Source organism: Aphis gossypii, chromosome 1, assembly GCF_020184175.1.
Source record: "Aphis gossypii isolate Hap1 chromosome 1, ASM2018417v2, whole genome shotgun sequence".
Lineage (NCBI taxonomy): Eukaryota > Metazoa > Arthropoda > Insecta > Hemiptera > Aphididae > Aphis > Aphis gossypii.
Genome location: NC_065530.1, coordinates 75,195,083 through 75,207,252, shown reverse-complemented (window position 1 = coordinate 75,207,252; position 12,170 = coordinate 75,195,083). Strand labels below are relative to the sequence as shown.

Sequence of the window (12,170 nt, the reverse complement as noted above, 5' to 3'; positions counted from 1 at the left end):
CTTATATAAACTATGTATATTGCAATATTTAAGGAAATACTATTCATATCTCTTAATTATAAGCTCATTTATACTTGTTATTTAACAAAATTTAATAAACGGAAAATGTTTATTGTTTACAAGGATATGACTTTAATATCTTACACAGAACACGCATTCTATAATTCATATGCTTATAAATTTATATAAAAATATTTAAATACTCATAAAAGATATATTAATATAATATAAAATAGTTAAACGACTATTTATAAATTTGTATTTTTTCCTTTAAGTTTTATATTAAAATAAGTTACAGTTGGACAAAATTCTAAGACATGAAAGTGTGGATATCCTAGCATACAATAGCGGTATGTTGTAATAATAAAATTAAAAGTAATAATAAATTATTGTGTTCAAATTAAAAGTTCTAATTTAATAATATATATATCTTCAAAGTATTATTTCTACAATTTTCTTCATGCTTTTCCTTTTTTTTTTTGTGATTGAATATTTATTTTTATTTTACTAATTGAATAATTGATAGAAATAATAATTAAATAAATATTTTTGATAGACGAATTTGAAACAAATAACAACTAAGTACGATAAATTTGATAAATATTGAAATCATTCATAATTTTTAACGATATTATATTTATGTATAATGTACATTGTTTGTTAATTTTTTTTTACAAGTTAATTACTTAGTCCAAATCAAATCATTCAATATTATAAAATAAAATAAAATTGTCATTAATCTTCTTAAATTAATTGAACTATTTAACACACTACTCATTACACTAAGTATTATGACATGAATTTTTATTTTTAATAACTATTTGTGGCATAATAATTTCCTTAACTACATTATTAATAATAATATTAATAAATATTAGTTCTCATCAATGCTGTTCATTTTTAAACGATTTATGACAATTAAATAATCACAAAAATAGATATTTATATTTCACACACAATTAATGATTAGATTACATCTTGAAGAGTCTAGTTTTTCAGAGACTCATTTAAGAAAAAAACAACTTATACGTTTAGATAATAGTTGTTTAAAGGTACAAAAACTTGACCCACAATTTCATGGCTGATTAAAGCTTTTTATATAAATAACTATATTAAATATTCATCAGTCTTTTGGAATATGTACACATCATGATTATCAAAACTAAATTGTATCCACTGAATAAAAAATATAAACCGAAATTATTATGTTTATATTATTTTTTTGGAATTTATAATAAAATAATATTTTAAATTTTTCTTTGTGGTGTCGATAAGCCTATAATGTTATGATGTTATATGTTGTTGTTCATAGTATTGATTATCACATTATGTATTATGGAATGCTATTATTCGAAGTATTAGAAATCATAGTTTTTTTTTAATTAATCATGGTTATTATTTGTAAAACCAATAATAATAAATAACTACTAGTCACTATTGTTTAAGTTAAAACACGATATGCAGTTTTATAATATACAATTTTCATGTGTGACTTTGTTAAGTATTTTATACATTTTATTTTTTTAGCATTTTATTTTCTCAATTAAATTACTCAAGAATTCAATTTACTTTTTAATTACGTCGTATTAAATTTTCGATGACATTCATTTATTATTAATACACTTGTTTAATTATCTTCTGTAAAATATTTCCTCCGGTTTCAAAACTTTGAAATTAAATTTGTTTTTTAATTGCATCACAGAAATATTCTCAGATATATTAAACTGCAATTTAATATAATATAATATTTTTCTATTAAAAATCTACAACATGATTTAATTTTATAAGTCTTTGTTAAGATTTTCATTTATTCATGATGCGAGTAAAATGAATTTGTGTTGTGGATCATCTGCATGTTTAATTTGGATTATTTTTCAACTCTTATAATGTGTATTAAATATCCTAATAATGATAATATAATATTTTACAATATTTGTAATAAATTAATGCATTTTGGTTAACTAACAAGTTATAAAATAAAATAAATTCGATTTTTCACATTGGTAATTGAATCAAGCTTATTAAAAAATTATGATTATTATAATAATAAACCATAAGTTACATTATACGAGTAGTTAAATGAGCTATTTATAAAGTATTAATTGTTGATGAGGAGAACTTAGACATGATTGATAAATCCACAAGTGGTGTATTGGATATGGAGTTTTCGACGTGTACCTGGTATTTTTATTGAAAGTAAAAATATTAATAATATATGTAATAATATAAAATATAATATAAAGCTGTATTTGAGTGTCTATTGATATAATATTATATTATTACCAATATGTAGTGTATATCGTAATTTGCTGGGAAATTCTCTTGTAAATATAGTAGTAGTATTTTTTTCTAGTTTTGTTTTTTGCGATCGAAAAAATGGAAAGTTGAAAACTGCGATTAAGTTACTTTGATATACTTAGTGGAGTTTATCAAACGACAATCATTATTTAAAAATAAATTAACTTTTATTTTTGTTTTAAATAATTTCTAGTCAAATAAATAATTTTTTTTAAAAATATTTTTCACTACACATTATATTTGTTAAGCTTTTATATACTATTTTGAATGACAACATATATTTTGAATTTCACACTCTTAAGTAAAATACTTTTTGAAGTATTTGGTTACATAAAAATAGAAATTTGGATAAGTAATTTATGGGTTATAACTTTATGAGACTTTAATGTTTAAGTGGGTGGATATGTGAGGTACGAAGATACTAAACGAAACGTTGGTCTACTACTCCGCTTACCAAAACTTTAAAGTTTGAAATACTTATAATTCATAAGCTACTCGTCTGAATCTATATTTTTATATTTGTATGTATCAAAATATTATTGAAATTCAAAATATAGTATGTTGCTATTTAAAAAAGTAAAATATTAAAGTATTTAAAAAATATTTTATTAAACGTTATTGGTTTTTTTAAATAATGAGCGTAGTTTGATAAAAGAATTTATTATCTTGCATACAGAGTACATCATAATTATAGATCGTGTATTATATATTATATATTAGATAAATTTGTTCGAAATGTGTTATGGTTAATGGGTAAATCGGTTTAAGAAGTAAAATCAAAATTATTAGAAAAAATAAGCTTAAATTTAAAATGATAAATATGTTTATTCATAAGTATAAATTACATGATTGTTCATACCGTTTAATATATTGTATAATTATAACTTAGATATAATTTATACAGGTAATAAAATAGTAGTACATAAAATATTCCTAAATATAATTATACCACAATATTTTAACTAATGCATAAATAAATACATATACAAATATGATAATATTACGACAATAGAAAACTATTTGGTATCTAAACTAAATAAAACACACCCCAAAGGAAGACCATAGGGTAAAGAAAGATTTAATTCAAGTAGATGAAACGGCAATAATTCAAGATGCAGACAACAGAGACCGATGGAAGGGTCTGGTAGAAGCAGCGAAAAGCCTTAATGGCCTGTAGAAGCTAGAAAAAACAAAATTAAAATATTGGACGAGGTTCTTGGAGTATCACAGCCGTATATTTTGACAATAACTTAATTTTATTTTTAAAAACTGATCTTTCGGATATTGTTGGTAAAAATACCAAATTAAACCAATTTTTAATATTTATGATATTGTTTAAAAATTGAAAATTGAAAGCTCAACGCATGTTTATTCAAATATAAATAAAATATAATATTAGTGTACATTTTACATTTTACAAATAATTTGTTTGTATTCCACAAAGTTTCCATTACTTATTTTTGTTTTTGCTTTTACTAGCTATGTATTTATTTATATATTAATTTTACTTTTAAGCTTACCATCTGGAAAATAATATAGTTTTTGGCAGGTCATTAATATTATAAATTGTCAAAATATTCAATAGTTTGGTATACTTATACAATAAAACTGCTGTGTAATGAAAATAATAAGTTCAAATTACGCGTACATTAAACCACAAGTTACAATGTTCTATTGTGGTTACAAACAAACCATTTTTGATTTTATCCCTTGCAGAAGTCATATATTTTGAGTACTGGCTATTGTCCACCATGAGAGTAATGAAGCGAGGTTTTTGTGTAAAAGGTTGACTTTTTTCTATTTATTTGAATCAAAAGTCACGAGGACAATTGGATACCGAAAATAAGGACAAAAGAAATATAGGTACGCTCCCGACTTACCTACATGTTTGCAAAACTTAGAATTGTTTATAGTTTAAATTTTAAAACTAAAACATTTGTCGTTTAACAAAATAGTGTATGGTATCGTGCACATATAAAACGACGCATGTTATAATAATATTTATTTTCTTAAGGCATTATACGGTTTTAATTAATATGATCAAAACAAAGTATTACAAGGCTTTTTGAACAATTGGCATTAACACATATTTAATATTATAATGGTTGATAGTTATAATACTATCATATTATGTGCAGAGACGAAAATATTAGGTTTCAAAAGGTCTAGTGCAAGTTTATTATTTTAAATCCTAATTAGTTAGAATGACTAAAATATATTTTATTTCATGCAAATAGAGATGATTAATAATTTTGCATATTTTAACCCGGAGTTCATATTATTAATAATTAAACAATTATAATTGCTGATGATATTAATTCGTTACCTACGTTTCGTAAAAATAGTTTTTTTTTTTTTTTTTTCACGAGACATTATACTCTACAGCGATACAGATTATTACGGCGAGATAATAACCGCTTTACGTTCCCGCAGAAAAACTGAACTGGATCGATAAGAATAATTAAATCTGATTGTTCCCGCTATATACCTACTGCATAAAATATAATAATATTGCAGGAATTGAAATTCTCCGCCTTCCCCAAACACCAGGTCGCGGTCGCGTCGTAAATACTCCGGGACGGTGTATAGCTGCTGCGACCACGCTACGGGTTTAACGTACACACGCGATTATATTATGACGCAAATCGTAACGTCGTTCCGTGTTTTCGGACCGTTTCGTCGCTACATAGAAACGGTTTTAATCACGGAGAATGGCGAGTGCATGCGATCGTTGTCATAATCATAACTTCACCCCGGCCCGGACGATTCCGCGTCAAACGACTGGCAGCCCCTCCGACGATCGAGGCACGCGCAGACGTATTCGGTCACACACGGGCAACGAGCATTCTGTGTACCCCCCCGTGTGACTGTATACGGGATGACGGTTCACCGCCGAGAAGGCGAGAACGCTCACTCCAATCCGCGTACCGTGCATAATAATTATTATATTATGCAACGAAATGAACAAAACGACGTTTTCGGAAAAATCGTCGGCTCAATAATGACATACGGTTTACGGTAAAAACCGTGTAAAGGGCATTCCGATTTTATAAACAAAAGTTTTCATCGCCACGGGACGACACTCGTTGATTAAAGAATGGCATTCGAATCGTAATAATTTGAAAAATATAGACTTTAATTTATTGTGCTCAGATATTTCAAATGTTATAAGAATTTAAACGAACACATATTTGAGTACAGCAAAACGGTGATTATAAGCGTGATCGACCGTATTCACACTGCATACTATTTCTGTATATCAGTATGCGCAACGCATATTGTGTACGGTACGATGTTATGTCATTTAAAGAATGTGCGTACATCACAAACCCGCGCATTATACTGAAATAGCGTCTGTTAAAACTAATGATGGATCCCGAGAACAGGGTTTTTTGATGACACATTCGACACATTTTCGACCGCGGATTTTTCTAAACGAATATTATCCTTTCGTGATTGCGTGACAGTCCCGAATGTTAAGCTTATAACTTATGAGCAGTATTGTGCAAAGATGACTCAACAATAATCTAGATATAAAAAAAAAAAAAAAAGAAAAAAAAATTCATTGAAATTTTTATCTAGATAACTAATATATAGTTTTAAATAATTTAAAACTTGCATTTTTTCAAATTAGCTATAATACTTATAATATATAATAAATACGATTACCAATTATTGAGAATGAATAATAAACTATTAGATAAGCATACGCAATAAACGTACATAAAATAACTTAATAATGAAAAAAAAATAATATAAATAGATTGTATAGACAAAATCTTGGAAAACTTAACACCACTTATACAATATAATATAAACAGTATTATAATATCAAAATTAAAAATGCCGTCATAAAAGAAAAAAATATATCTACATTTTCTATGACCACTGTATTTCAATAAATCCGGTGAGATATAAGGACGTTTACAATTATTTTTATCCAGATAAAATATGTAGATAAATATTTTTAACTAAATTAATCAATTGGATAATCCAACAACTAATCTGATTATGAGTTACGATAATGACGAGGTGAAGAGAATAATCGCGAGTAAGCTACTTGTAAGTTTTTTAAATGGTGGTGAGTGGGTAAACAGTTATTTATTAATAACTAGTATTTTTAATATTTATTACAACGATTAGCTAAAAATACGACAGGAATAAATGCCTTTATCAGGTTTTGGGCGGATAAGTGGAATGCTTAAGTTTTCTATAACAATTTAAAATAACCACGCCACTAAATGATGATACTTTAAGAGCACGTTTAAAACAATATGCGTCGAGAAACATCAAAATATGAAATATGAATATTATGATAAAAAAAAAAATTGCATATTTGACGTGTGACGTCCGAAGTAATAATAATTCACGTTGATATTATTTCAAGTATCGAAGGTGTCGTAGTGTAGTACTGACACATTATACCACAATCGTCATTAAGTCTCTGCGGTTCGGCCTAGTTATGTTTTACATTTAATAACAACTCTGCACCTGAATACAATATTAGGTTGCAACAATATGTTTGTATAATATATTTATACGAACGATCCACGACACTGTCGTTAGCGTTTTATATATTTGATAAAACTATACCACCAATTAAAGTCATGCACGTGAGCTGTTTCGTTATGTCTGGCTTTTATACATATAATAATATCTTAAGATACGAGCTTCAAACACCTTCAACAAATAAGTCACACAATATCTGTTCTCGGGAAATCGGGCCAGTCGGTACCTTCTCGTTAGACGATTATTAGTAATTGCATGTTTTCTAATATTTTATTTCGATAAAAAATTGTTGTTAAATCTAATGCACTTTGTTTCATAACACACGTGTTATATTTTTTAATTAAGATAACAAAACATACATTTTATTCTATCGGTGACTATAGCGTAAATAAGTATTCCTGTTATTACACTGTTTTTTTTTAATTATTTAAAAATAGGCACCTTCTTAAAATTTTCTTCTTTTGACCCTTAGCAATATCAACCAGATTCAATTTTCTAACAGAATGTACTCACAAAATTGATAAATTAATAACTTTTCTGCTCAAGAACCTTTGACACAGAGAATACAAAAAAAACAACAAATTATTGTAAAACAAATACAGTTATTGCTGCTCTCAGAATCCAGAACTATTAAAAGATAAATAAACTGTTTTGTTGTGTATTAAAAAAATGAATAAATATAAATCAATTTGTAATGTTCAATTTCTCCAAAATTACATCGTCATAAACATATGTGACTCATTTTATGAAACACTGTGATACAGTTGTATTTGTCTAAAAATTGTAAAACAAAATACAATTAAAAATGGTTGCAGTCATAAACTTGATTAGGTGTTGATAAAATAAGTAGATCACTTTAGTGATTATCTTAGAAACTTAAAATATTACTTGAATAGTTACATAAACTAGTAACTTAAACAATATAATGATATTTTGTAATACATAATATTGCTATATAGACATTGTGTAGGTATGTATGTAAGCTATCATAAATATACATTATCATTGATAACTTAATAATAACTTAATTACGTATTAGGCGTTTTTATTGATTATACGATATATTTAGACTTAATTCTTATTATATTTCTGTATTTTTATAAGACGTGTTTACAACGCAATACGCCTGATATATTTTATTATTACTGTTTACATTATCGTTTGTAGTTTTATTAATGTCTGGTGAAAATGTCAGTATGTGGGTACATGGTGTTCAAATAAATTTACATAACGTACATTGACGGATGTGTTATGTTTGTTCAGTCTTTAGAACAATAAACTAAACTGTACAGGACAAAGATAAAAGGAAATTTGAAATAGTTGAGTGAATTTCACATGAAACCTGTAATTATACCCCTTAATTAGATAACTCTTGGAAACTTACAGAAACGGAAAGAAGTACGGATATTTATTGGACCATCGAATTGTGTCTGTTGAAGTTAAATGATACCCAGGATCGTATAATTTGCAACAACAATCTAAATTGCTGGTTTAATTATCGAAGTGTAATTTTTTCTTATTTTTTCACCACGTTTAAGGTGTTTAATACGATGTTTAAAAGGTGTCATGTCTATAATGATATATATTTGTGTAGACAACAAAGAATATGTTTTAGGGATGTTAACAGTGTTAGATAGATAAAAAAATAATATTCATACAGAGTTTTAGTGGTTCATTCAATTTATTTCTTACATTTAAATCATCTCCATTAGATGCAATTTATTTGAACTCTATTTAGCTGACAACTCTCAAATGTTACGGATATTAATGGATTACGCTTACAATTCGATTTCCTATTCCTCTTAAGCCATAAACGAACGATCGTATAGGATGAACTAAAATACTTTTAGCCTTGAAATATATTTGCATTGTGTCTGGTTTAGTTATAACTATAAAAATTGTATTATAATATTATAAAGTTTGTGTTTGTCTGCCATAGAGTTATTATTGTTATTATCAAGCATGGAAATTTGAAAACTAGACATTTGATGAATATTGCTAATACTCTTCGTTTGTCATTTCATTATAAAAATACACGATGTTATACTAGGTATATAATACAATTATTTTATTATATTTATTTAGTAAAAATAAATTTATTTCAAAGAGCGGTATCAATTTATATTATTAAAACAATATAAAATATAACTAAAATAATATAAAATATTATTAAGAAAAAAAAAATATGTATAAAAATTTACAATTATTATTGCTGAATGAAAACAATCGATTTAGATTACAAAAATAAAGGACGTTAAAACAAATATTTCATTTTTTTTTTTAGACAAGTCCGTTGTATAAAGTTAAGTCGGTTGTTTTTATTTGAGTTAGTTGTAAATATTAAAAATGAGGTTACCCTTGTAAACAATTTTGAAGTTTTTTTTCGTCAAAGATAATATCAAGAAGTTATGTCAGAGTAGATATTTTTGTTGAAAAACGATTACACCCACGTATTACATAGATAAATTTAGTACCATAAAAAGAGGATAAAGAAAAACACACTAAAAAAACTCGTCTTGGTATTTACGATTTTTTTTTAAACCATACTATATGTTTTGTTTTATGTAACAACTAACAAATGTAGTTATTTATTAATTAGGATAAGTTAAAGTAACATAAATTATTGACAATATTACATTAAAAATAATTATAGGTTACTAACTAGTTTTTCTCTGGCTTTATTTTAATTTGTAAGAATATTTTGGAAACAATAAAATAGTTTAAAGAGTTATATAATTGTTGTTTAATTTGATAGTTATAAATTAAAATGTTCATTATTTATACAATTTTAAGGTTGAGTGTTAAATATTAAAGTTTACATAAATATCAGAGATAAAAGTAATTTCTATTTTAATTTTGTTTAAAATAAGTATGCGAGTGATTATTTTAAAAATAATTATTTAAAACCTATTATTTATACATTTTTCAAACAATTGGAATTTTTTTTATAACATAGACTTATATACTATACCCTTTATTAAACTTACTTCTATAACATATTTTATATTTCCTGTCTTAGTAAATTGAGAACCACTCAGAATGGTTTTCAAATGTAATGATTAATTATTATTCATCATTGCTTTCAAATTATTTTACAATAATACATCACCGTCTTACTTGAGGCTAAGCGAAGCGAGATGAGTACTAAAACTCAGTGTTATTGTTCTGTCTATAGTTTTTTTTTATGCTTTTAAACATTTAATGAATGGTTATTGCAAAATTTCCTTGCAAAAAAACTCATTCGAGTATTAAATGACTCAAATTAAAATATTTCGTTAAAATGTTTTTCATATCTTATTAGTTATTTAAATTGGAAAAAATCAATTAATCATACGTATTTTAATTAGACACATATTAATTATAATACTAATGAATGCATTAAAGTCTTCTCATACACTACAATAGCATGCATAATTTATATGTTGTATATAGCTTACAATCGGCTATTTTAATACAATTTATTTATCTATTAAAAACTTCAATTAAGTATAAATAATTTGCATAATTTATATTTTTATATTAAATTTAATAGATATTACTTAAATATCCAATTAAATCGAATATATCCTAGTCGTAAAATAATAATTGAGACGAAATTAATTTAATTATTTTTATTTTCTTAGGTAAATTTGTCTCTTTTTAGATTCCGATTGGAGTTATGAATGGTTTTACAATAATGCTTTTTTTTTAAATTTAAATTTAAATTTTCACATACTTCAATTATAGACTTAAAGGGTGAACGTTTCTGGTAGAAAGTTGAATATAGTTAGTACTTTGGAGTGTTTTTAAACTTTAAAATACACAGTAAATTTTAAAATAATTAAGTAAAACTATCCAAAATTAGTAATCAATCTTAATATTATGTAACACTAGATCAAAAAATAATTTTTTTTTACAGATATTATATGAAGTTTCATCAGACTTTTTTTACATGTAATCAATTTTATCGAAAAATGAAGGCACTTACGCAATTTTGAGCTCATTTTTTAATTAAAATTTCTACTTAAAGACGTTTCAACAAAAATTTTAAATTAAAAATAATATTTTTTATAGTTTTAACGTACTTATATATTTACACGAATTATATCGATTTTTAAATGAAATATTAATGTATTATGTATGTTTATATATATATATGGTTAATTAAATGTTCTAATTATCGTACAAATTTGACATTAACACGGGTAATATAATCAGTATCAAATTATAAATAATCATAGAGACTAGAAGTTTTTCAACTAATATCGATATTAAGATGTTTAGTCATAATATATTCAAAATATTTTATTCAAGCAATTTATGGATATTTGTAAATAATAAAGTAGAAATGTTGTTAGCGTATGTAAAAAAAGCTTGAAAATTGTTTACAAGGTTCATCTCAAGATGTTTTTACATACATTTATCGAAAAAATATAATGATATTATTTTATTATTTGAATAACTATTAAATCTTTTTTTCTGATTTCTATGTATGTGTGTGAGTGTTTTTTTTTTTTTTTAATTTTTATAGGTAAAAATACATTTGTTAATTTTTAATTATAATAAATATTCTTGGTAACTAGATCAAATAATATAAACCCGTACTTTATTAAAAATATATATATATATACCTATTTTATCTGTTGCTTCAATTTGTGATCCAAGATTTTTGGTATTTAGTTGAGTATTTTGTTCTTAATATTGATTTTATTCAGTTTTAAAACTTAATACATACAATTTTTTATTTTATACAGTTTTAACATGTAGGATAATCTTTGCCTATCAAATCGATTTGTATCAACATATATACTTGTGTCATTGTTAGTGGTGAACTCTTTATGTGTTTCTTGTAAATGTATTTAAATATTTATTTCAAAACTATGAATATAAATTTTGATTTTTGTTAATATGTTAATATTATATATAATAAATAAATATATTAATAAATAAATCAATTATTTTAGCAGAAAACTTTATATTATATTTTAATAGTGGCGAGTGTAAAGAAAAAGAAAAAAAATTATTATTTTTATAAATTAAAACTTTGGTGGTATTATGATGAAATGATATCACCTGCACAAATAAAAAGTTAAGTACACTGTGTATTAATAGTAAGTAAAACGAAAAACTAATTCTGAAAAGTCACATATTATTATGATGAATGCAAAAAATACAATAAATTAAAAAAAACATGTTGCCTTTGAAGAATTTGTCGATATACTAATTATTTTAATTCGAATAGTCAATAGTTATATTTAATTACGACTCCAGTTTTAAAACACAATTCATGCGCTTTTAATAATTACTATCGATTTTTACCTCGGCTTTGTTACATTACTCAAATGAGGTAGTCCATTAAGTTATATATATATCTTAACTTTAAA

General features: G+C 24.7%; 1 protein-coding gene across 4 annotated transcripts in view; it reads left to right on the top strand.

Moving 5' to 3' along the window:
* LOC114127893 (octopamine receptor beta-2R-like) overlaps positions 1-12,170 on the top strand; it is a 165,179-nt gene that overhangs the window by 39,551 nt on the left and 113,458 nt on the right. The window lies entirely within an intron of this gene.